Below are 26,050 nucleotides of genomic sequence, written 5' to 3' on the forward strand. Positions count from 1 at the left end.
ACCAAACACAACCAAACTTGATTCTTAGTAAATTTTCCCATAAGAATCATTGGGTCAGTGGATTCTGGGCCTGATTCAGACCCGGTCGCAAGTGCTGTGCACTCGCAACCGGGTCGATGATGGGCCAGTGCGCATGCGCACGATGGAGTCGGCTCCGTCATGCGCATGAGCGAGACCCACATTGTGACGGGCACTCCCTTGCTCTGGGTCTCGCAACAAAGGGGGCGAGCTGTCGATGTTGAGTGACAGCTCGCCCCCTTTGGTGGGCGGGCCGGGAGGGTGGCTGCCCAAACGGAGGCATTCCCATGTGAACGCCTGCCGTTTGGGGGCGGCCCCACTGACATCACGAGTGATGTCAGTGATCATGAGTGATGTCAGTGGAGAGATTCCAGCTCTGTTAGAGCTGAAATCTCTCTGGGGCTTGCGGCCACGAGACCCTACCACAAGGGTCTCATCGCAAGCCCAATGGTCGCGATGGTCTTGACCATCGCGATCATCAACCTGGCTGCTTGCTATAGCTGTGGGTGGTCACCTACAGCAATGCGAGCGGCCAGGAGGCCGCACAAAAAAAATAAAAAAAAAAACCCTGATTTAGAGCGAGCGCTCTTTCAGAGCATCCGGATCTGAATCAGGGCCTCTGGGCCTGATTCAGACCCGCTTGCGAGCGCTATGCGCTCGCAAGTGGGTCGATGGTGGCCCAGTGTGCATGCGTACGATGGAGCTGGCTCTGTCGTGCGCATGCGCGAGACCCGGATAGCGACGGGCAAACCGTTGCTCCTGGTCTCGTACCAAAAAGGGGGCGTGCTGTCGATGTTGAGTGACAACACGCCACCTTTGGTGGGCAGGCCGGGGGCGTGGCTGCCCAGACGGAGGCGTTCCCACAAGTGATGTCAGTGGGAGTGCTTTCGGTTCTGGTAGAGCCGAAAGCACTCTAGGGCTTGCGGCAACGAGACCCTATCACAAGGGTCTCGTCGCAAGCCCGATGGTCGCGATGTTCTTGACCATCTCGACCATCTTCCTGGCCGCTCTGAAAAACAAGAAGGATGGCCCTGATTCAGAGCGAGCGCTCTGTCAGAGCGTTCGGCTCTGAATCAGGCCCTCTGTTAGATCAACGGATACAACTGATAGCTCATAGTGTGAACAAGCCCCAATAAATAAGACAATTTTGTACAAAACTATTCGTCTGCCAGATCATTCGGTTTTGTCACCGTTACATTATTAGATTATAGCTATTGATTGAAAGCCACAAGTCATTTTATATTAACTTTTCCCTACTTTCACATGGGAAGTTTTCAGCTAGACACAGACACCTGAAACAGCTTATCAACACATCAGCATTACACTTCATCACACAGCAAGTAGCTGCAGACTGCGTATCCCTTTCCTGATGGGAACGTTCTGCACCGCGCTCTGGTTTGGGAATTATAAATAATTATTGAACCAAATGTAGAAACAAACATCCTGAAATCTTAATTTGACTCTAAAGGGTAAATTTTCATTGATTTAAAATCGATCAAAATCGATCAACATCGATGGGGTTTTCAAACCCAAATTTCTGTATATTTATCATCCGTAGGGATTCAACTACAATTGAACCTTCAATTTCAACCACTTTCACTATGACCGACAATGGATTTTTGTAAACTTATACTACAGAGCACTTCCTAATAAATGATAGCGATCCTATATTTTTATAGGACAGATCTGTAATTATAAGAGATGTGCGCTGCCCACCTTGTTTGGTTTTGGATTCATCTTCATGTTTTGGTTTTGCAATACCACCCTCGAGTGTTTTGGCTTTGGATCTGGATTTAATTAAAATAAAAAAAAAAACAGCTAAAATCAAGCAATTTTGGCAATCCAAAACCCGAAATTCAGATAAAATTCAAACTCCGAACCGCTGCAAGATCAAAGCTGCGACTTATTGCGATTTATCCGGATCTCCTCAGGAGATTAGAATATCAACTCAGATTTGTCCGGATTCACGAAATTCGAGTGGATTTTGGATTTCTGGATAACCGAACCGCACATCTCTAGAAATTATTAACCTTATTACCCTTTCAGATACTCAGGGCCTGATTCAGAGCCGCTCGTAAGCGGCCGCTCATTCGCTCCGAACGATGTTCGCACAACTGCGCATGCGTATGGGTTGTAATACGCATGCGCGAACCATTCATTGCAGTCGGAAATTGTGTGCTCGCAAAATAGCGAGTGCCTACTAATTTGAGTGACAGAATGAGGCGTTTGTGGGTGGTAACAGGGGAAGGTGCTTGAAAACGGGGAGTGGAGAACCGAACGCAGGCGTGCCAAACGGTCAAAACGGGCGTTTTAATGGTGTGCATAATTAACAAAACAGCGTCATCGGCCACGTCACTTGGTTGTCTTTTAGCCTGAACTGCTCGCATGATTGCGGTAGGAAAATCGAACCACAAGCACTGCGAGCAGTTCATATGCCTTTCGATGTACTCGATTAATCTAATAAATAGCGGAGATGACGTTGGATGCGAGCGGCCAGGGGGCGTTTTATAAAAAATAGCGAGCGCATGTTTCGTTCGCTCGTTCAGACATAGAGGCATCAACAGACCGCAAAGAGCGAGCGCTCTATTTAAATATCCGGCCCCTTTTTCTGAACAAGCGAGCGCAAATAGCGTCCGGCTCTGAATCAGGCCCTCAGTACCTATTGTGTTACCCTACAATACTTATTTTATCCTTAACGACATACCCAGAAAAGATCAGCAGAGCAGGTGATGTCCCAGTAGGACACCATTTACTTATTACCACCCTAGGTCAGCAGAGAGTCAGACGTTAGGTCCATGGCACGCACTGAGGGCAGTAGACCAGCAGGCATGGTAGGGGGGCACCCTTATAATTTACCTAGGGCACCAAATTGGGCAGGACCAATACTGAGAACACCACACCAGTATATATAAAAAAATCATATAAAGATTTACCAGCAGTAGAAGCCATCGTGCTTTTAACGCTATTAGAAGGATTGTCAACGTATTGCCCTTCTTTCATTTACAAGCTGTATCACTGACATTAGGCTGACAATGTCAGCAGGTAAAAAAATTTTATTTGCACAAATATCAAGGTAAGTCTTATGTATAGATAGAACCTTGGTTTTCATAGTGAAAGTAGTGTCCAACTGTTTGTCTAACTTCTAGAGAAGCGCACTAGAATAATTGCACTGGTGTGACTTGATGATCCATCCACGGTACTGCAAGGTGCAAAAGCGTAAATGGTGCGTCAGACCAACCATTTAGAAATATCTTTTGTTATCTTAAAACACTTGGCAGTTTGACTATAACACGGAAAATGTTGGCAGATAAGAACCACTAGTCCATCTAGTCTGCCCTTTTTACCTTTTGGTAACCTCAACCCTATGTGATCTTCAGTTCTTTGTAAGTATATTCTTATGCCTATCCCAAGCATGTTTAATTTGTTCTACTGTCTACCACCTCTGATGGGAGGCTATTCCAATTATCTACCACCCTTTTAGTCTTTAGCAGGACCTTGAGAGAGGGGTCCCCCCACCACAGTGACAACCTGTCCCTGACTGGTCAGCATGGCTCTGTACTCCCTTAGGGAATTGGGATAGCAAAAAATATAACCCCCACCTTCCCTTGGAAAAACCATCCCTGTGCTGAGAGGGCTCTTCCCACACCTGTGTAGCTGTGGGTATCGGGTAATAGTAATAGTAGAAATATTTTAATTTGTGCACTACAGGTCCAAGCAAGTCCTACCATGCCTAACTGTAATGGCTGCTAATGCATGCTGGCACTTGCAGAACCACAAGTGCCAGAATTAATTTGTATCCAGGGCACGATGGGGCCTGCAGTGTACCTGAGAAAAAAGTATGAAATACTGCCAATACACACACATCGAATTACAAAGTCTTTTATTGAAGAAAACATGACACTATCTTCGTTTTCCGAATGTATTACTCAATCAGATATCAGATCCACAGGGACGGTCCTCTTCTTTCCATGTAGCATCCATGTCCTGGGTTGGCAAATAAACTTGTTCCAGCAGGATGTGTTTTTCAGTACATAGGGCCAGACTGCAGCCCCCATTGACGATAATGGGGATGGCGGTCTGCAGCGCTAATTACTATTTTGCAGGAGATACAGGGGTCTAGTTACTAAGCAGTGTTAGGAGACAGAGTTAAAAGTGATGTCTGTGATAAGTGCCAGCCAATCAGCTCCCAACTGTCATCTCACAGGCTGTGTTTGAAAAATGACAGTTGGGAGCTGATTGGCTGGCACCTTATCACTTTCTTATCACTTTTCACTCTGTCTCCTAACACTGCTTAGTAAATAGACCCCCTAATGTACATTATGTGATGTCCCCTGAATTAGGCTATTGTTACATTATTTACATACTGCATCATTTCAGTAAAAAGGGGCTTGATAAATAAAGCATATGATGTGTTCTAGCATCGGCAGCCTTTGGATATGTATTGCTGCTGAACTACAAAATCAGCTGACTGTGGGCACATGATAGGAGATATAGGCCCTCATTCAGAGCCACTCGCTAGCGGCAGTACACTCGTTCCGAGCGATGTTCGCACATCTGCGCATGCGTACGGTTTTTAGTACGCATGCGCGAACCAGTCAGTGCGGCCGAAAATCGTTGGTACGCAATATAGCGAGGGCCTGCTATTTTGAGTGACAGAATGAGGCGTATGTGGGTGGTAACAGGGGAAGGTGCTTGAAAACGGGGAGTGGAGATCCGAACGCAGGCGTGCTTAAAGGTCAAAACGGGCGTTTTAAGGGAGTGCATAATTAATACAGCAGCGTCATTGACCACGTCACTTGGTTTTTTTTAACTCAGAACTGCTCGCAAAATAGCGGTTGAAAACACCAACCACAAGAATAGCGAGCAGTTCATACGCTGTATGATGTACTCGATTAATCTAATAAATAGCGGACATGACGTATGGTGCGTGCGGCCAGGGGGCGTTTTTAACAAATAAACGAGCGTATGTTTTGCTCGCTCGTTCAGACTTAGAGGTGGGAACAGACTGCAATTTGCGAACGGATCATTTGAATAGCCACCCCTTGTTTTTGAACGAACGACCACAAATAGCGAACGGCTCTGAATCAGGCCCATAGTCCAGCAACATGCCCTATTTTGGTGCTCTATTTATATTTACATGCGTGGCGTCTTTATAGTGTGTTGTTCCCCAGAGGGAGATTAGAGTTGTATTTTGTATTACACAAATTCCTGCTCATAAAAGCAAGAATAATGCAAGTGAGACTTTTATGGCTCTTTGTCACGTGCTTCCTGGATCATTCACAAAATTATTTCAATTACATTTCTGTTTCCCTGTAAATTTTCAACCATATTATTTTTTTATATACATATGAAACTTATTTACCTATATAATCCAGTGTATATAAGAAACTGTGATTTCTAATATTATTTAAAAAGCGTGTTCTATTGCCCAATAGGCGTCACATTCAGAATTTGTTTTTGCAGCAGATGTGGTACTGTCATGGCTGGCAATAAATTCTAGTACTACATCCCAATGACACTTTAACAATGTTTTGTCCTCCTTAAGAACTAACAGTTATGTTGCACTAAGTATACACCATGTAAGGAAATAACACAATTAGATCTTTGGTAATAAAAATTGTAGTGTAGGTATTTGTAGACAACAGTTGGTCGTTAACCATTTTTCTGGTGTGGCTATTTTTTTTATTATATAAATAAGAACACATGTAAACTAAAATACTCCCCTGTTGGTGACTGGTTTTGCAAATCTTATAGGAGAGCATGGCAAACAGCCGTAAAATATATTTATTTATACCATTTAACCCACAGGTCAGACTTTCAGCTCTGTGTTGTGTACAAAAGTTTCTGTTGATGTCTTATTTTTTCTAGTCTTTCCAGCACTCCACTAAGAGATACGTCGAACAGCACAATGGGGACAATAGGGGCAAGATACATTAGGGGGAGGTGGGACTTAGTGGTCCTTACAGGAAACTGAGGAGGATAAGACTGTAGAAACAGTGGCAGGGTGGTAGGGGTGTTGGGCAGGATATGTGGGATAGAGGGGGGACATGAGAGGTGTAGTTGGATAGGGGGGAGAAGAGAGGGGAGAACTGAAGAGCAAAATGTAAGGTCATGCAGGAATTATGCAAACATGGGACAAATATAGAGAATGTAAGGAGAGTATGACTTGAGTTAGGGTATAGAAAAGGAGGCATAACCTGAGTTAGAGTGTAGAAAGGGGGCACGACCTGAGTTATCACCCCCCAGCACCTATGCCAGCCCCAGCTGCCGCTGCCCCACAATGCAGTTCCTTTTATACAGTGCCCTCAGTAGAGGTACCTCTATACAGTGCCAACCTATGTAGTACCCCCCAGTAATGGTCCCCCTATGCAGTGCCTCCAGTAGTGGTCCCCCTATGCAGTACCTCCAGTAGTGGTCCCCCTATGCAGTGCCCCCAGTAGTAAGGGCCCCTGTAGTGACCCCAGTTGTAATGCCCTTGTAGTGCCCCCAGTAGTAATGCCCCTTGAAGTGCCCCCAGTTGTAGTGCTCCCAATAGTGCCCCCAGTAGTAAGGCCCCTGTAGTTCCCCCAATAGTAAGGCCCCTATAGTGCCCCCAATAGTAAGGCCTCTGTAGTGCCCCCATATGATGCCCCCAGAAGTAATGCCACTGTAATGCCCCAATACTAAGCCCCTTGTAATGCCCCCTGTAGTGCCCCCAGTAGTAAGCCCCCTGTAATGCCCCCAGTAGTAAGCCCCCTGTAATGCTCCCAGTAGTAAGCCCCCTGTAGGGCCCCAGTAGTAAGCCCCCTGTAATGCCATCAGTAGTAAGCCCCTGTAGTGCATACTGTACTACCCCCAGTAGTAAGCCCCCTGTAGTGCCCTCAGTAGAAGGCCCCTGTACTGCCCCCAGTAGTGCCCCCAGTAGTAAGCCCCCTGTAGTGCCATCAGTAGTAAACCCCCTGTACTGCCCCCAATAGTAAGCCCCCTGTAGTGCCCCCAGTAGTAAACCCCCTGTACTGCCCCCAATAGTAAGCACCCTGTAGTGCCCCCAGTAGTAAGCTGCCAGTAGTGCCGCCCCCTGCACGCACACATATAAAGAAAAAAACAATACTCAATAAGAGACAATAAACAATTGTATAAGAAACAACATGCAGACTATAAACAGCACACAGTAAATAACATGTGAAAATAATTATAGACTGCATGTGTGTATACCAATGAGCACACAATTCTGTGAATTAGCAGCTCCACCATTTTGTGAGTGACAGCAATCTCAATCTGTGAGAGTGCTGAATCTGCACTTAAACACAGGGTGTGATGACATACCATATCTGTATTGTGCAAGGAACACGTCTATTAAGGTGTCAGCCTTAAGGATCGGAATTTTATTGCTTTTTTAAGTTTGAGTGGCAGAAATTCAGTAGGTTTTGTGAAATTTCAGATCATGTCTATGATGCCTTAATAGGACATAAGGTTTTTTGTCTATGGAATTTCATTACTTTTTTAAATTTATTAACCATATTAATCATGTGTGCCTTTATTATAATCTTAATTTACTCTAGTATAACCCACCTATCTCAGGCATGTACCCCAGTATAATCCCATGTCATATCAATCAATCATATGTGCCTCTATTATAATACTAATTTACCCCAGTACAGACCTCCTAGCTCATTCATGTACCCCCATGGGTGAGCTAGAAGGACTAAACTGGGGTAGTTCCATGTCATATCAATTATGTTTGTAGCTATAATCCTAATTTACCTATATTTGCCCCAGTATAACCTGCCTTACTCATGTACCGTCAGTACTGTACATCTCCTTGTCTCTGTCACATAATACTCCTATACTATTACCCTTGTATACCCCAGTATTATTTCCCTAGTGCCATTGCATATTCCAGTATTATTGTCCCAATGATCTCACTAATGTATTCCCTAGCATTATTCCTGCAGATCTTTCACCCATGTGTACCCCAGTATTTTTCTTCCCATACTCTCACCTATGTGTACCCCAGTATTACTTCCACAGTACCCCAGTGTTATTTGTGCAGTGCTCTCACCTCTGTGTACCCCAGTATTATTCCCACAGTACCCCAATATTATTCCTCAAATACTCCCACAGTATGTTATGCCACTGAGATCCTCAGCCCTGATACCCAAGTGTACCCTATTATAAGTCCCTCAGTATCCTCCTCATCCATGTGTCCCATAGTACTGTTTGCCACCGTTCCCATCCCTGTGTATCCCAGTGTTATCCCCCAAGACTTCCACCCCTGTGCACCCCAGTATTATTCCCCTATGTACTTCACCGTAGAACCCCCAGTGCTCTCACCCCAACCTGTCTTCTGCTGGGCTTCACCTGGGCGTAGATCTGGATGGTCTGTTTCACCAAGTACCCAGTACCACTCAGCTCCACTAGGGACACTACTTTGCATGCCACGCAGCACAGTGCATGCGCTCATTGGATGGAGACAGACTGGGTGTGGCTAATGAGGAGAACGCAGGTAACCCATACATATATATATATATATATATATAACCCACCCGGATGGTGAGCCGCCTGCTTACCTGCTGTGACGTCTGCATCTCATATGCATGTGTCTGTCCACTACCCGGCATGCTGCGCAAGCACCCGTCCATAACTTGATGAGCTCGGCTATGTCGGATCCGCTCTTTCAACTCCGGCTCTTCACACCACCTTGGGAGGTCACTGCGGCACTTGTCTCTACCTGCCTACTACCCTTACCGCCGCCACTACCGTAAGCACTCAGAGGCAGCAATTATAGCTCTCGCGCTGCCCTGAGGACATAGTAAAAACAGGATGCAAGCTAAAAGGCAGCCATGTTTGTGCACCCAAGTGAAGCCACTGTACACCCCTGCAGGAGGCCACCTACTGAGCATGCGCAGCAAGTTAAAATTCCCTCTCTCTAAAATGGGGAATATTTTGGCCAATTATTAAAAACTGAGCTTTATCAAATTTCCTGAAGCACCAAAAGGCCCTACAATGGAACTAGAGCTACATATAAAAACAATTCGTCCTCTACCCTGAATTATGCCTTCCCAAAAAACCCTCATAGACTAAAGCAGAAAAGTGGCAGTTTTTAATCAGATGCAGTGTAGGAAAAGCGCTGTCATTTTCAACTTTAGATTGTTCCCAATTACTAATTTTAAACATTTTTGACCGGAAATTTGGCATGCAGCACCGAGAGACAGTTCTACCCGTACATGCCAAATTTCAGCTCAGTACATCTAATAACTTTTGAGGTGTAGCCCCTTAAACATCATGCCCCCTCTCAGGATCCCTATGGGAGAATTCAGTTTATTTGATTCAGCCTTAATATAAGGGCACGACCATGCCCTTATAATGAAGGTTACAGTAGCAAACGCAGGATTTCTAGAGGGGGGTTTCCAAATGCTTGATTTTAGAGCGAGTGTGGCCAGTCCATGAAGAGGGCAGAATTAGTACTTAACCAGCTTTAATAAGCGTCATACAAAGTGTATTGTGTGTCATAATTCCAGCATATATAGGACCAGTGATCACAGGCAACAGTGCATATCTGTCATTACACAGGCAGACAGTTCACAGCAGTCTCTGCAGCTGCTCAAGAGGTCAACAGCAGGTCACATAACCAAGATCAGGTGGTCAGATATATGACATTTGAAAGTGAGCAGCAGTTGGTCGGTGCTAGGGATGGCCATCGGTGGTTACCATGGATGGCACACATACCATCTATAGTGAACCATCAACGGTTTGCACCACTAGATGGTCATGGCTGCGGTGGTGATCGGCGGGCTGACGGCCAATGAAAAAGAGGGGTGCGGCTTAGCCCGCACCGGGGGCAGGGCTAAGCTCCATCCTGTGCAGAATATATATATATATATTGGCTCCCGCTCGCCCATCGATTGCAGAGAACCATTGGTTCTGTGCCATTGATGCTAAATGTATTCAACATCGGTCATAAACCATCGATGATTTTGAATCATTGATGATCGATGGCAATCCCTAGTCGGTGCAGTCCGAGGAAACGTGCTGAGAGCAGGACGCTGCTGGTAAAGGACTTCTGACAGGAACCAGCGATTGTGTGACATGCTGCACTGCTAGTGAGCCGGCAGCTGTGTGAAGGGTAGTCCTGAGGTGTCTGTTCAGTGACAGAGACCTGCAGAGTGCAGAGACGGGCAACAGGAGAGGCTCCACAGCCGGACCGAGGAGAAGAAGCTGTCTAGGACTCCTGAGGAACTGATAACCGCAAGGCCGGCAAGGGCACAGGTCTGTCAGCAAACTTCCTGCCCCTGGGTTACCCTCAGAGTCTGAGTGTTTTCATCCAGGACCCCTGAACTTACTTGTTAGCACTTAAATTAGAGGACCTTCCAAAGCATTCATATAAAAAACAGAATTATCTATTGAGTGGTCGAAGAATAGAGGACAACAAGAGTCCAGCACCAGAGGTGGCAGTGTAATGATCAGTATAAAGCAAAAATCTTAAAAACTGGTCTAGTGCTGATATTATACAGAAACCCCAGACCATCATGGGTTAACAAACAAGATCAACAGGAGAAACTTTGGGCAGGAAAAGATTGTTTCTTTCTTCTATTTCATTAAATACTTGTGATAGGGTATAATACTGTAGTCTTCTTTCCTTAATGGCCTTCGAAGGACCTTAATTAAAATGGTAACTAATGAAAACTGGTGGGGTTTATTTTGTGGGGTTTTATTTATGGCTACGATACAACAAAAAGGCAGCTTAATGCTCCTGTGACGAGGCAGTCTGAAGGTCAGCCTAATGACTTTACATGAACTGTCCCCAAACCCACAGGACCTCTCCCTTCATTTCCATCAATGCATTTAGAGCTCATTAAACCAGCTCATTATTAACTCAGGTAAAATATATTTAAATCCCCAGAATGAAAACCTGCAGGAATCTGATTTACCAGAGGAAATCTCTCATAAAAAGACAACAATTGAAAATAATCGACTGGGACGAGACGGGAAAGGGAGTCATGTAAGTTGTACAAATTTTACGCAACCAGACCCAGATAAATGTGGCTTCCACAGCAACCCAGCCTAGCTTAGGGTATTGTGACAATGAACAGATTTAGCACAAGAACAAGGTGACAGCACATTTGGGACGGTTGTTCGTACGGAGAACATAGGCTGTGCATTGACATAATTAAAAAGATTTAACAGAACTGGCACAAAGCTATAATACATATTGGGGGTGATGCAGAGTTGAAGGTCACATTGGATGAAGTTACTGAGATTTAACATTCTCACAAAGTAAATGCATTTATACAAATAGGCAGCATATATGGCTATTTTTTGACAAATCCTCATCGCACTTGTAGTTCCCTGTAGTAGGAACAAAACATTTGCCTCCTAACAGGCACATTTCACGAAAATATTCAGGACTGCATGGGCGGTATTTGCATGACCAGGAACCTACTTATCTTATCTACATGAGAACACCTCTAACCACTCCAGTTCTTCCTCTTTGGTCATAAGGATTTATGCACTCAAATTGCGGCCGGCCCTTCGTAGCCGCATGCATGTGCTGGTTTACTGGCCATGTACATTTATCTCTGCAACAACCACACTGAGTATGCATTTAGCCATGAAAACACTAAAAGAATAGGTAACCAATATATGCAAACTTTACTGAGGTTCATTAAACTTTTAAATCTCTTGTAAATCACTGATATTTTGAGGTTAAGAGCGAGACAATGAGCCAAGGTTTAGGGGTCTTTTTATCAAACCCTTTAGCCCACTTAAATCATGCGGAAATATCAGTTACCAATTATTTAAGTAATATGGCTATTTACCAAACGTCTGATGCAGGATATACCGTAGATATCGCCAGTATTTCACACAAAATTGTAGCATACCACTGTCTATACGGTATGTAGTCAGGAAGCCGGTGGTCAAAATACCGAATGCCGGCTTCCCGGCAGTGAAAGCCCGGCATGGGACTAATGATAGGCATCTAAATACCGATGCTCATAGCTGCAAGAGAGAGGGTTCGATTTAGGGACTCCCACGGGGACTTAGGGTTAGGCACCCCCCTGGGAGGGTTAGGGTTAGGCACCACCGGGGGGGAGGGAGATTATGGTTAGTTATCCCCCCGGGGGGGTTAGGTTTAGAGTGTGGGGAGGGGGCGTTAGGTTTAGGCACCCCTAAGGGGAGGTTAGGTTTAGGCACTAGGGGGGGAGGTTAGGGTTAGGCACCCCTAATGGAGGGTTAGGGTTAGGGGGGAGAGAGGGGTAGGGATAGCCTACTTACCTCCCCTGTCGGGATCTTCATCTGCCGGCCTTCCGGCCTCGGGATTTCATCCGCCGAACTTAGGTCCGGGAGGTAATACATACCGATTCCGTCTATACAATGTATGGGGATATTGCAGCTGTGCAATTCAACAAGCTCTGAAAACCAAAGTTTTGGTGCCTATCTGTATAAGGGAAACCCATGTGAAGATGCCATTATAGTGCTTACGTCTATGGAGTAGCCCGGCCAGAAGACAGATCTTCTAATCCAACCCTGGTGGGCCAGAACAGATTGTGATGCCCAATCACAACTACTGTGTATTGCACATGTGTGGTTGGATGCTGTGCATGTGCAGTTGTGCGCCCGGGTCCAAACCCGGAAGTAAAGTGATAGTGTTAGTTATCACATCATTTTGGACTCATTACCAGAACAGGCTATTATCAGAGTCCATGGGCCAAATGTAATAGGGTGTCAGTTTTAGTAACAGTACAAACTCGCACTTTCTCGCACTTTTAAAAAGTGCGAGTTTGTACTGAAACTCGCAAATTCAATAGCCTGCGAGCTTTTCAGCTCGAGGCTACTGCATTTGCGAGTTTAGGCGAGTTTAGGACTATGTAAACTGACACCTTTTAATGCAAGTAGTATTAAAAGGTGTGAGTTTTAGAGAAGCCATCACAGTTCAGTGAGATCCGTGATGGCTTCTGTGTGTGTGTGTAAAAAAAAAAAAAAAACGTGCACCCCCTCTCCAAAAGCATAACCAGCCCCGGGCTTTATAAAGCCTGTTCTGGTTCTAAAAATACAGGGCCAAAATGAGTAGGGGGCCACTTTATATTAAGAACCAGCACAGGGCTTTGTTGAGTTGGTCCTGGTTCTGGAAAATCAGGGGACAAAATGAGTAGGGGGTCCCCTGAAAATTCCGAACCAGCACCGAACTCTTTCTAGCGGGGGGATAATGCCACAGAAAGGGAAAACCTTTCACCGGTTTCCCCGGCCAAAGCATTATCCCTGACCGCTAGTCAGTCCAGGCCGGGGATCCCTGGGGAGTTGGGTACCCCCCCAATAAAGGGGTACCCCTCTCCAGGGCACCCCAGGCCTAGACTGATAGCCCGGGGCTATCCCCAGCACCCTATGGCCGTGGGTGCCGGGTTGATAGTGTTAGTGTAAAGTGTAAAAATGAAGTTTCCATATTGTCTTTAGTTGTAGAACCACAAGTACCAGCAAGCCTCCCCTGCATGCTGGTATTTGGAGAACCACAAATACCAGCATGCGGGGCATTACGGGCTAAAGAACTAAAGAAATACGTAAATAAACAAACATACACAGTGAAAGTAAAATTTTAATAAAACATACATGCACACTCACACTCACACATACTCACCTAGTATCCGAAGTAATCCATAGGGGTACCTGAAAAAAAAAATCCATACTCACCTCTCCTATGCGTAGATCGTGTCCACTTCTCCAAGTAGGCAATCCAGGGGTTAAAATAAAAAAGCGCAAAAAACCAGATCCATGCCGGACTGAGCAAAGGTATGTGTGTACACATACCTTTGCTCCACGTAAATGACTGGGGCACACGTGTGCCCCGTCAGTGAAGGGGCCGCCAGCCAATCAGGGAGCATCTCCATCGGAGCAGCTCCCTGATTAGCTGAATGCGGCCAGCCTGTGTCTACTCAAGACCCACTATTTCATCAAAGCCTTCCAGCTCTCATCTTAACTTGCTGCTACATACACATTCCTCCCTGCCTACACCATCTGTGTCATCCCTGTTTGTTTGTCCCTCCCCCTTAGAATGTAAGCTCCTATGAGCAGGGCCCTCTATCCTCTTGTGCATCTCCTAACTATACCTTCATCTACTTCTTACTCTCTACCATGGCACCGAACACTTGATTGCTTTGCATTGTTGCTTATCTGGGTGTTATGGTCGTGAATGTAGCAATGTACATTATCCATGTCCTGTAATGTATTGTATTGTACTGTACTGTAAGTCACTGTATATCAATCTATTTATTTATGTACTTTGTAAGGCGCTGCGGAAAACTTGTGGCGCCATATAAATAAATGATAATAATAATAATAATAATAATAATAATAATAATAATAATAATAATACCATAGACTTCTATGGTGTGAAATCCCCATTGAAGTCTATGGTGGGAACCGCTACATCGTAGCCGCAAGATTAATAGAGGTTAATCTTGTGGTTACATCAATGATACAATGTCGCAACATTGTATCATTGATGTAACCACAAGATTAACCTCAATTAATCTTGCGGCTACGATGTAGCAGACACCCTATTACATTGGAGAGTTTTGAAAAATTGCGAGTTTAGCACCAAACTACCTATTACATTTGGCCCCATGTCTCTGCAATGGCTACTTATAAATTGCACAGAAAACTCATTCCACATACCTGCGATATACTGCAATAAGTCATGTTATTTTCAGGGGAAATACAGTATCATGGTTATCGTTTTTTTTTTTTTACGCATTATGGTCCTGATTCAGTGCCGGACGCTCTGACCAGAGCGCTCGCTCTGAATCAGGGCCCACCTCCATAAATATGGAGCGTCCTCCTGGACGCTCGTATAGCTGTGGGTCACCAGCCACAGCCTATACGAGCGTGCAGGATGATGGTCGCGATGGTCTTGATCATCGCGACCATCGCCAGTGCGAGCAGAAGCCTGCGGTTCAGTTTCTCAACCGCAAGGCCAGGAGTGATTTTGGCTCTATCAGAGCCAAAATCACTCCCACTGACATCACTAGTGATGTCAGTGGGGCCGGCTTCTGACGGTAGGCGTTCCCTTGGGAACGCTTCCGTCTGACAGGCACGCCCCTGGCACGCCCACCAAAGGCACGCCCCTGGCACGCCCACCAACATCGACAGCACGCCCCTTTGATCAGACACAACGAGCGAAGGAATGTCCTTCGCTCGTCGCGTCTCGCGCATGCGCACGACGGAGCGCCCTCCGTCGTGCGCATGCGCAGTGCACACCATCGACCCACTTGCTAGCGGACAGCCGCTCGCGAGTGGGTCTGAATCAGGCTCTATGTTTTAATTGAGAACCATAACAACAAAACCTTTACTAGCAACAATGACATCAGAATGAAAGGAAAGTAAAAGAAGAAAATTAAAGAAAAGTGAAGAAGACAAAAAAGCCTCAAGCCAGATAGCAAAGCTGATACATCCGACCATCTACTTTACTGAACTACTGGATATTTACCGGTTTCTGTTTATTATCTTCCTTAATCCTGACTGAGCATCTTATAGTGGTCCAACTCCTTATACTGCAACCAGGGATGCCAAGTCACAGTGAAAGTTTTACCCTTGTCGGTGTGGGGTAAAATTAAATCCTCCATAGCCATGTACTGATTAAGACGTGTACACCACTCAGACATGGAGGGCGCCAACCTAGACTTCCAGTGAACAGGGATTATGGCTTTGGAAGCACTCAATATATGACGTAGTAGTGACTTTTTGAAGTGAGCATGAGGTTTCTGAGTGAAATTCAGTAGCCAGAAGCTAGGGCAAGAAGGCAAATCCTCATAAAGGATAAGGCTTGCCGTTTCAATCACTTTGTCCCAAAGAGGTCTAAGATAAAGCATTCCCACAAGATATGTAAAGGGGTTCCTAGTTCTGACTCACATCTCCAACAAGTGTTAGGGACTCCTGGATACATTTTAGAGAGCTGGCTAGGACAGCTCTACCAACGTGAGAGGACTTTATAATGTGTCTCCATTGTTAACACATTTGCGGATGCGGAGAAAGTATTTCTGAAGGCTTCCGGCCAATCATCCTCTCCTATTATTCCCCTTAGATCTGATTCCCAATCAGAAATGAATTTGGATCTACCAGAAAAAAGACGTTCAATCAACAATGTGTATATAGAGGACAGTGGGTGTGACGGAGACTCCCGAGCTACACACATATTCTCAAAAGGAGTAGTCCCCCTCCCATATGTTTTAGGGGAGCTTAATGTCGAGAGAAAATGTTTTATTTGCAGGTATTTCCAAATCTCGCTGTTAGGCAAGTCCCATTTAGCTTGAACAGAGGGAAAACTCATAGTTTCCGAACCTTCAAAGAGCTGGTTAATCTTGAGAATCCCCTGTGCCCGCCACAATCCAAATGAGTTTGCTGGGAACCCCGGTGAAAATGCTGGATAACCAAAAAATGGTTAAAGAAGGGATAGGGGAAAGAAGGGGGTGTGAGCGAAGACGACACCAACAGGAGATGATTGGGCCTAGTAGAGGGTGGTTAGTTCGAGGTAAATTCGCAGGCCAAGGAAATCCTGAATCAGCAGAAGGAAAGGAAGCTGCCTCAATATCAGTCCACTGCTTTGTATCATTTAACCTACTCCATTCCATCACCATCAGCAGTAGAACTGCATGATAGTAGGTGAGAAAATGTGGCAATTGTAGGCCTCCCTGATGCTTTTTCCTACAAAGTATATCATGCTTGAAGCGGGGTGTGCGGGCAGCCCAAACAAATTCCCGAACAATTCGATGAAGTGTGGTAATCCAGGAACGGGGTATTGTAATTGGGAGAGTTTGTAAAAGATAAAGGACCATAGGAAGTACATTCATCTTAATAACTCCTATCCTTCCCGTCCACGAGATCTTCTTGGGATGCCAATTAAAAAGATCTGTTCGCAGCTTAGTAAGTAAAGGAAGAAAATTAGAAGAGAATATTTGAATGGGATCTTTATGGAGGAGAACTCCTAGATATTTTATATGTGTGGGATGCCAGGAGAAGTGGCAGAAGGATTGTATATCGTTCATGCATTACTGATCTACTGTGAGGTTAAGTGCACTAGATTTGGACAAGTTTACTTTAAAATTGGAAAGAGCCCCAAAGCGATCAAATTCCTGTAGGAATGATAGGGATTGAGGTCTGTGGGTTTGTAATCACCGCCAAAAGATTGTCTGCAAAAAGGGCTAACTTGTACTCCCTCCCTCCCACTGTCAGCCCTGTTACATTACTATTAAGATGAATGGCCCTCGCCAAGGCCTCCATACATAAAATAAATACTAGTGGTGAAAGAGGGCAGCCCTGCCGAGTGCCATTAGTGATCAAAACCGGCAAGGCTCAGACAGGCCTCCATTAATCCTCACGCGCATAGATGGAGTGGAGTAAAGCGCTCAAATTCTTTGAATGCCCTTTGTACCCAAGCCCATATGCTCCAGGACTCCCATCAAACAATCCCAGTCCACCCAGTCAAACGCCTTTTCAGCATCTGTAGACAGAAGTTTAGTTGGGACTTTCCGAGAGACGGCCTCATAGATCAGGTCTAAGACCTTAGTAGTATTGTCCCTGGCCTCCCGACCAGGGACAAATCCCACCTGGTCTGAATGGATCAAATTGGGGAGAAACAATTTGAGACGATTAGACATTAGCTTAGTGAAAAGCTTTAGGTCGACGTTTAACAGGGAGATGGGCCTGTAACTGGAGCAATGGGCTGAGTCTTTCCCCTCTTTAGGTATCACTGAAATATGGGCAAGCAAGGATTGTGGCGAAAAACAGGAAAGATCTGAGACCTCATTGAAAGCACGGAGCATCAGGGGGGAAAGCACCTCTCCAAACATTTTGTAATAGGCAATAGTAAACCCATCTGGGCCTGGACTTGCCATTGGGTGTTGATTTGATCACTGCTTGTAACTCCTCTGGAGTAAAAGGCTCTTCAAATGACTCTATGGACCTCATTCAGAGTCGGTCGAAGCGGCCGCACGGTCGTACGCGAAAAGGGGCCGTATATGCAAATGATTCCCTCGCAAGTTGCATCCCTAAGTTCAGATCGGTAGCCTGGCCGACCAAGGGGAAAAAGCGGTCGGAAGACAAAAAAATACGCCCCCTTCTCGTACGCATTGCACGTCATCTCCGGGCATATAAGGATTGATCGAGACCATCGGCAACCATCGAAACTGGTCGCAGAGCTTAAGGTTGACCATACCCTCTCTTAAGCTCTACGATCATGTCAGTGTAAAAACCTCCCATTTCACATGTGCTATGATGCTACTTTGTTAATTATGCACTCCCATAAACCTTATGCACACCCACAAAACACCGTTCGCATAATTAGGCACGTCTGCGTTCGGATCTCCACTCCCCCGTTTTCAAGCACCTTCCCCTGTTACCACCCACAAACGCCTCATTCTGTCACTCAAACTACCGACCTGGCTGTGTTCAAGGAGAGAGAAATTTCTGATCGTAGCGGCTTGTTTGCGCATGCGCATTGCGAACTTTACGCATGCGCAGTATAGCGAACATCAGTGGCGTACGACCGTGCGGCCGCTTCGACCGACTCTGAATGAGGTCCTATGTCTTTATCTGATAAAGAGGGAAAACCGATTTCCTCCAAGTAGGCCTTGATGGAAGCCCTCCGTGAGGACATGTCAATCCCTGACCTGGAATCTTTTAAATTGTACAATTGGGAATAATAAAATTGAAATGCTGCTGCAATATCTTTTGTGGAGTTACATAGGTAGCCAGAATGTCATTTTACCTGGGCAATAAATGTGGCTGCACGTTGTTCACGAAGTGCTCTAGCCAGGAGTCTCCCCGGTTTGTTTCCCCAAAGAAAGTATTGACTGTGACATTTATGGATATCTCATTTAATTTTAATGGACATAAGCATATTTAGGTCCTGACAAGCATCGGAGAGTGCTTGGAATGTCTCAGGGGAGAGGGAGGATTTATGTGTAATGGAGCATACACACGGTCAGATTTGTCAGATGAACGATTGAACGATTAAACGATTTGAACGATTTGAACGATTTTACCAAAGTTTTGATCGATTGAACGATTTTTGACTGCATTAACATGAATGGAATCGTCCAAGTCTGACTGCAAACACATAATGGTGCATACTGTCGAAGTTGAAAAATTGAGTAAGACAAGTTCAGTTTAAAATTTAATCGCAGCAACGCCATCTTGCGAATGGCCGCAAGACTCCATTTTGGAAATGAGATCGCAAGACACTATTTTGTGTGGTCAGCATTAATTCAAGTTATAACCCAGGAGCTAAGAACAGATGGCAATGTTTTTGTTAACCTACCAAGGGCAACGGGAAAAACCAGCCTTCTGAGTAGAAGTAAATAAGAAGAGACAATGGGTATTTTTACATACAAATTGGGAATCCCTGGATGCAGATAAAGTATAGTTGTGGCAATTGTAATATAATATCTACACAATTGGATTTGCCTGAATCCTAGACAAGATGGCTCCAAATCCCACAGTTTGAGGTGATAATACATTTGCATTTCACACAAGAGTCTGTGAGAACAAAAGAGGTTTTGTTTTCCTTTGAACACAGCAGGTGGGGGCCTGCTGACAGAGGGCATGTAGAATTACAACTCTCAGCCATCCACACTGCTGGATGTTCACTTCGTGTATGAGAGATTATGCACTTAAATCTCACCCATTAATAACTAGCATCTTTATACCAAACCCCGAATACCCACACACTACATATTCGCACATAAGGTTCCATAAGCATCAAAATGTATGATTCAAGAAGGTTCAGTTAGTTTAAATGCTAAGAAATAAAGATATTTGTTAACTAAGGAATTATACAAGATAAACATGTCATTCTTGGAGTTGTTCTGATGCATACTCTTTCCACAGTTTCCCGGTGCTATCGGTTAGGAGATCTCATTATGCATTCTCGAGTTATGGACCGCAGAACGTACAAGCAACCAAAATTTATATTTTAGATTCAACTGTTAGGATGCTAAAGGAGGCGTTACCAGAAAGACTCCGGCTGTTAGAGGCAGGGAAAGTCTATTTGAAACAACCTGTTAAATGTGTCGTTACATATGCTTCTCCTCTGGGAACCAATGAGATCAGCAGGATGTTCTCCCTTTGTCCGGTTTCAGTCTGGGGGGGAATAAATACATGTGTCCGAACACTGGTTTGCCAGTTCATGCTGAATTTTGGGTGAACTGAGGATATCTAGTCAGAAGTCTATCTCTGGGTCTGGAGGCACAGCGTATGTATAACTGTACTTGGTCTGTATTATTTCCTTTTTACGCCTAAATTATGTATGTATAGATTGCGTGTAACTGACTGTACTTTTACCTGAATAATACTTGTGCGTTGGAAACACAGATTCCACTCCTGTCTTTATTTGCGGTTAAACTGCGTACGCAATTAGCGTTGTGTTTAGAGGTTTATAGGCAGGTTTTGTCTTAGAGGTTCTAGGCAGGTAAATCTTAGAGGTTTATAGGCAGGAATGTATTAAAAGGTTTATTAACAGATTCTACAATACACACGGTCAGATTTTTCCTTCAGATCTGAACGATAACGATTTAAAAATCGTTCAGTCGTTCATATCTGAAGGAAAATCTGACATATCTGACATGCCTGAACGATGGACGATGAACGATGCGCGTTCCCGTTTGTCAGATAACGATATCTGACATCTGATGTGTTTGCAGTCAGACTTGGACGATTCCATTCATTTTAATGCAGTCAAAAATCGCTCAAATCGTTCAATCGTTCATCTGACAAATCTGACCGTGTGTATGCTCCATCAGCTGTCAGATATCGTTATCTGACAAACGGGAATGCGCATCGTTCATCGTCCAGGCATGTCAGATATGTCAGATTTTCCTTCAGATATGAACGACTGAACGATTTTTAAATCATTATCGTTCAGATCAGAAGGAAAAATCTGACCGTGTGTATGCACCATTAGTTCTAAAGCTTGAATCTTTTGTACTAGTGTGTCACTTTTTTAAATAAGATCCCAGCCGAATTAGCTTCCCCCTTAAAACACATTTATGTGCTTCCCAAACTGTTATCTTGGACATATCAGGAAGATCATTAGTGGCTATATATTCTTCCTAAGTCAACCGAATCTGTTGTTGACAATAAGAGTCTTGAAGCAGTAATTCATTCAGCTTCCAAGTAAAACAAGTCGGGTGAGAAGACGGAAGTGTAAAACTCATTGAAACGGGAGAATAATCTGACCAGGAGATGTGGCCAATCTTTGTTTCTTTTATCAAATGAAGAAATCTATGTGAAATTAAAAGATAATCTAATCTAGTGTACAGCTTGTGGGGGTGAGATCACGGTTAGTGTTAAATAGGCCCAATGTAGAGCACCAGGATACTACTTGACTGCGTGAGAACACCAGAAATGATGATGTGGAGCGAGCACCTTTCCTCGTGTCATAAGGAGATGAAATCTCTAAACTATTGAGGGACAGTGAGAGACAATAAGATAGACAGACAGACAGAAAGACAGATAGATAGATAGAGATGTGCGGTTTGGTTCTCCAGAAATCCGAATGCACCTGAATTTTGTGAATCTGGACAGATCCAAGTCGCAATCCTAACCTCCTGAGGAGATTGTGATAAATCCGAGTCGTGGTTCTGATCTTCCAGCAGTTCCAAATTTCTGATTTTGAATCTGAATTTCGGGTTTTGGATTGCAAAAATTACATGATTTTAGCTGTTTTCAAAAACTTTTTATCATTTAAAAAAAAAAAAATATATATATAGATCCAAAACCAAAACATGAAGATAAATTCAGATCCAAAACCAAAACACAGGGGTCGATATCTCAGACAGACAATGTTTAGCCATTTGTAAACCAGCACAACCTATTTCTCAGGTATCAACATAAGCTATCAGTACAATAGATTGTACTTCCAAAATAGCAATCTCCAAAATGAATCTAATGCGCACGTTAATCTTCACGTGTTTTTTCTCTTTGTCCCAGAGCATATGTGTGAATGAGCCCTAAAGTTTCATTAGTGTCTAATAGGTTTTTCACATCTAAAATCCTCTTTTTAGAGAAGATCATTGTAACAAATGGCATCCCTGCTGTCTTTTATTGGATTAAATATAGCTGGAAGGAAGGAACTTTACAGATGTTGGTAATGAATGTGTCCTCACACAGCCTGCAACACTTTCATTCATAAACATTAAATCGTGGCGGCCAATATTAAACTAGCAGAAAAGAGCTGACAGAGAGGGTTTATACACTGTGTTTCCTCTGAGGAGAGTACATCACACCCCGTTAAATGTCACAGAACCACTTCATCAATTACTGAGAGCATAGTATTACATGTAGCCATAAAAACATTGCTTAGATTGCAATTTATATATAAATGACATAATTTTCTAAACAAGCTTATTATTAATAGAGAATATTACTTTGTGTTTGCAAATAACCGGGGTATTAGCGAGACTTTTATTGCTCAAAATTGAAAAGGGTAATATGATCGGTATGTTGTTAAGTACTATAATTATTATGCTTTATATTTTCAGACTTCCACTTTAAAATATTTAATCAAAGGTTTACATTTAATGTTAGAACACACACAAATATCACTACTCCATAAGGAGATGCTCACGCTCTTCTTATTAGTATACCCCCTTACACACGGCTAAAATTAAACTGTTTAGTTTAAATATATTACCCATAACGTAGAGCACTCCTCATTATCATATGGATCCTGGTTCAACTATTTATTAGATTTACAGGTATCTACCATAACTATACTGTAGGAACACCTGGCACAGGGTGTCATTTAGAATGCCACAAAAGAACGTGGCACGAAGGTACAGTTCTGAGTGTTATTATGGTTTTCCCAAGAACAATATTTGGTATTCATTCATCTGCGATCCACAGGCAGTGCCAATGCTCATGTAGTTGAGCAAATATTTGCAAAAGTACTGAAAGCACCTATGGCACATGCGTTACACAGAGTATGGGCACACAGGCGCTTTTGCGATTGATTCAGACAGTATCAGAAAGATGGTGGAATACTGATAGGCGTTCCTTGGGTGGTGACTGGGAGGTGGCTAGTAGTGCACGCAAACATGGGCTGTTCAATGCAAGGGGCTGAGGGCCTGATTCAGAGCCGAACGCTATTTGCGCTCGCTCGTTCAGAAAAAGGGGCCGGATACTTAAATTGAGTGCTCGCTCTTTGCGGTCTGTTGACGCCTCTATGTCTGAGTGAGCGAACGAAACATGCGCTCGCTATTTTGTAAAGACGCCCCCTGGCCGCTCGCATCCTACGTCATCTCCGCTATTTATTAGATTAATCGAGTACATCGAAAGGCATGTGAACTGCTCGCAGTGCTTGTGGTTGGATTTTACTACCGCAATCATGCGAACAGTTCAGGCTAAGAAACAACCAAGTGACGTGGTCGATGACGCTGGTTTGTTAATTATGCACACACTTAAAACGCCAGTTTTGACCATATGGCACGCCTGCGTTCGGATCACCACTCCCCGTTTTCAAGCACCTTCCCCTGTTACCACCCACAAATGCCTTATCCTGTCACTCAAATTAGCAGGCACTCGCTATTTTGCGAGCGCTCGATTTCCGACCACAATGACTGGTTGGCGCATGCGCATTACGACCCATACGCATGCGCAGTTGTGCGAACATCGCTCGGAGCGAAAGAGCGGCTGCTTACGAGCTCTGAATCAGGCCCATAGACGTGGCATAGGAGGCCATGGCCAGACTGAGAAACTGCACCTGCCATAGGGCTGGTGCGACCAATGATGGTGTATAAGGGAAGGGGCGCCGACAGCCATGCCGGACCCGTGGGAAGAAGGGGGCGTGGCCTAATCGCGGGAGCTTTGGCCATGCCCACTTAGGGTGATAAAAATGGGGATGGGGGCGCTGTGAGCCCCTCAGCCCGGCGCATAGCCAGTGGGGGGCGTGATCAGTGTGATCGCTCTCCCCACAGGCATAGGAGACTGCTGCGACTGCTTCTTAGCAGTCGCGAGCAGTCTCCCAGTGCAGCCCAGCACACAGCAGCGTGTGCTGGGCTGCTTTGATGTAAAAGGATGGGGGGTGGCGCAGGACCCGTGCCCCCTCCAGCAAGCCCGGGCCCAGGTTATTAGTACCCGCTCCCCCCCTCTCCAATGCCCCTGCATAAGGGTGCACCAATCGGTATCACAGCGTTCATGGGCACAAGAAGTGTGTGTCTCGGTCCTTGCACATTCGGCCTTATTGATGTACACTAGGAAATTAGTTTCCAGTCAGTTTGCATAAACTCACAGGCAGATTACCACCAATACAGGCTGCTGCGTTCACTTTTCTGTGAGACTCAGAATCAGCCCCATCATGTTGACATTCATAATGTTGACATGGCACAATGTTAATATTAGCATAATGTTGAGATTGTGAATGTCGACAGCTGATTTTTGCCAAATTTAGTGAATAGGGTTTATTGCTAGGGTTAGGTTGCAGTTAGGGTTAGGCTGCAGTCAGGGTTAGGCTGCAGTCAGGGTTAGGCTGCAGTCAGGGTTAGGCTGCAGATAGGGTTAGGCTGCAGTTAGGGTTGGGCTGCAGTTAGGGTTGGGCTGCAGTTAGGGTTGGGCTGCAGTTGGGGTTACGTTGCAGTTATGATTAGGCTGCAGTCAGGGTTAGGCTTCAGTTAGGGTTAGGCTGCAGTCAGGGTTAGGCTGCGGCAGGGGCGGATTGGGATGGAAAACCAGACAGGGAAATCTTTGGAAGCAGCTCTAAAGGGGCGGGTCTGTTGAGAGGGTGGGGTTTGTTAAGGGGGCGGGATCCCTCCTTATAAGGCCGGTTTCTGAGTCGGAGGCAGTAGCGGCCTTCCTTGCATCTTTTGCTGCAGTTGTGGCTATGACTTTATGCTAATGCCATTACAATGCCAGGGTTTCACAAAGCTATAAACATCAGCTAGTTCTCCACATAAGAAGTGAAAGCACCATTACATCTCTCTTGTTTTCAACAAAGTGCATATGGGACACCTCTCTACCTGACTCTTGAGAATGTGCTCTTGTGGATGCAGCTTTACACTGTTGGTGCAGCAACTGAGGTAATGGCCAGAATTTCTATACTACTGTCTGTGTTAGCAGCAGCAGCAGCGGACACTATTATATAATGATACATTGAACCCCACAGGAAAACAATTAACACATTGGCCCCCACAGGAAAAAAAGAACAAAGCAAATTGGCTCAGGCAAGAAACAAAAACAAAAAGCAAACCAATTGGCCCCCATAGGAATAATAACCACACACATTGGCTGCCACAGGAAAAAATAGCACACACTGTCCTCCACAGTTAAAAACACAGATTTGCTCCCCCAGAAAGAAAAAAAAAACTCTCCGGCCCTGACAGGAAAAATATAAAACTCGTATTAAGTGGCCCAGCCCCTCCACAGAAGAACCACCTGACCTGTTGGTAGCAGAAGAGAGTAGCTCCCAGTCCCTTCCTCTGCCACGGGTGGCACTGCCACCAGCAGCCTCAGTGTCTGCAGGGACAGGTGTGGTGGGTGACAGGCTGAGAGAGTCTGGCTGCTCTGTGTGCACAATCAGAGCAGCCAACAACTCCGCCTCCCTGTTTACCTCTCAGTCCCGGCAGGTGCGCACTCGCTGAGAACTACAGCAGGAGCCGGCTCATAGATTGAAAGAATTAACGCATCAAAGTCAGACCAAAGAAAATGGCAGATATCCGCTCGAAAGTGTGAATTGTACGGCATTACGGCGGCAGGGCCAGATCAAGCCTTTGGGGGGCCCAGGGCACTTAAGACAGGGGGCCCTCTGCACCACGTCCTCTGGCTGTGCCCGCTGCTTGTACACCTCCTCCCCCCACATGTCCATGAAGAAGCACTGCAGGTTCTACCAGCACTGCAGGCACACATAAAACCACGATTTCATACACACACACATATATATATATATATATTGTGACCCAGGTTAGGGGGGTCCCTCTCCTGGGTAGAGGACTCCTTCCTTATACACACACAGCAGCAGGGAAGCAGCACACCAGTCTGGATGCATGTACAAGCTGGTCGGCGCCAGTCTTTA

This window comes from Taudactylus pleione, unplaced genomic scaffold, assembly GCF_031769625.1.
Source record: "Taudactylus pleione unplaced genomic scaffold, aTauple2 ptg000468l, whole genome shotgun sequence".
Taxonomy (NCBI): Eukaryota; Metazoa; Chordata; class Amphibia; order Anura; family Myobatrachidae; genus Taudactylus; species Taudactylus pleione.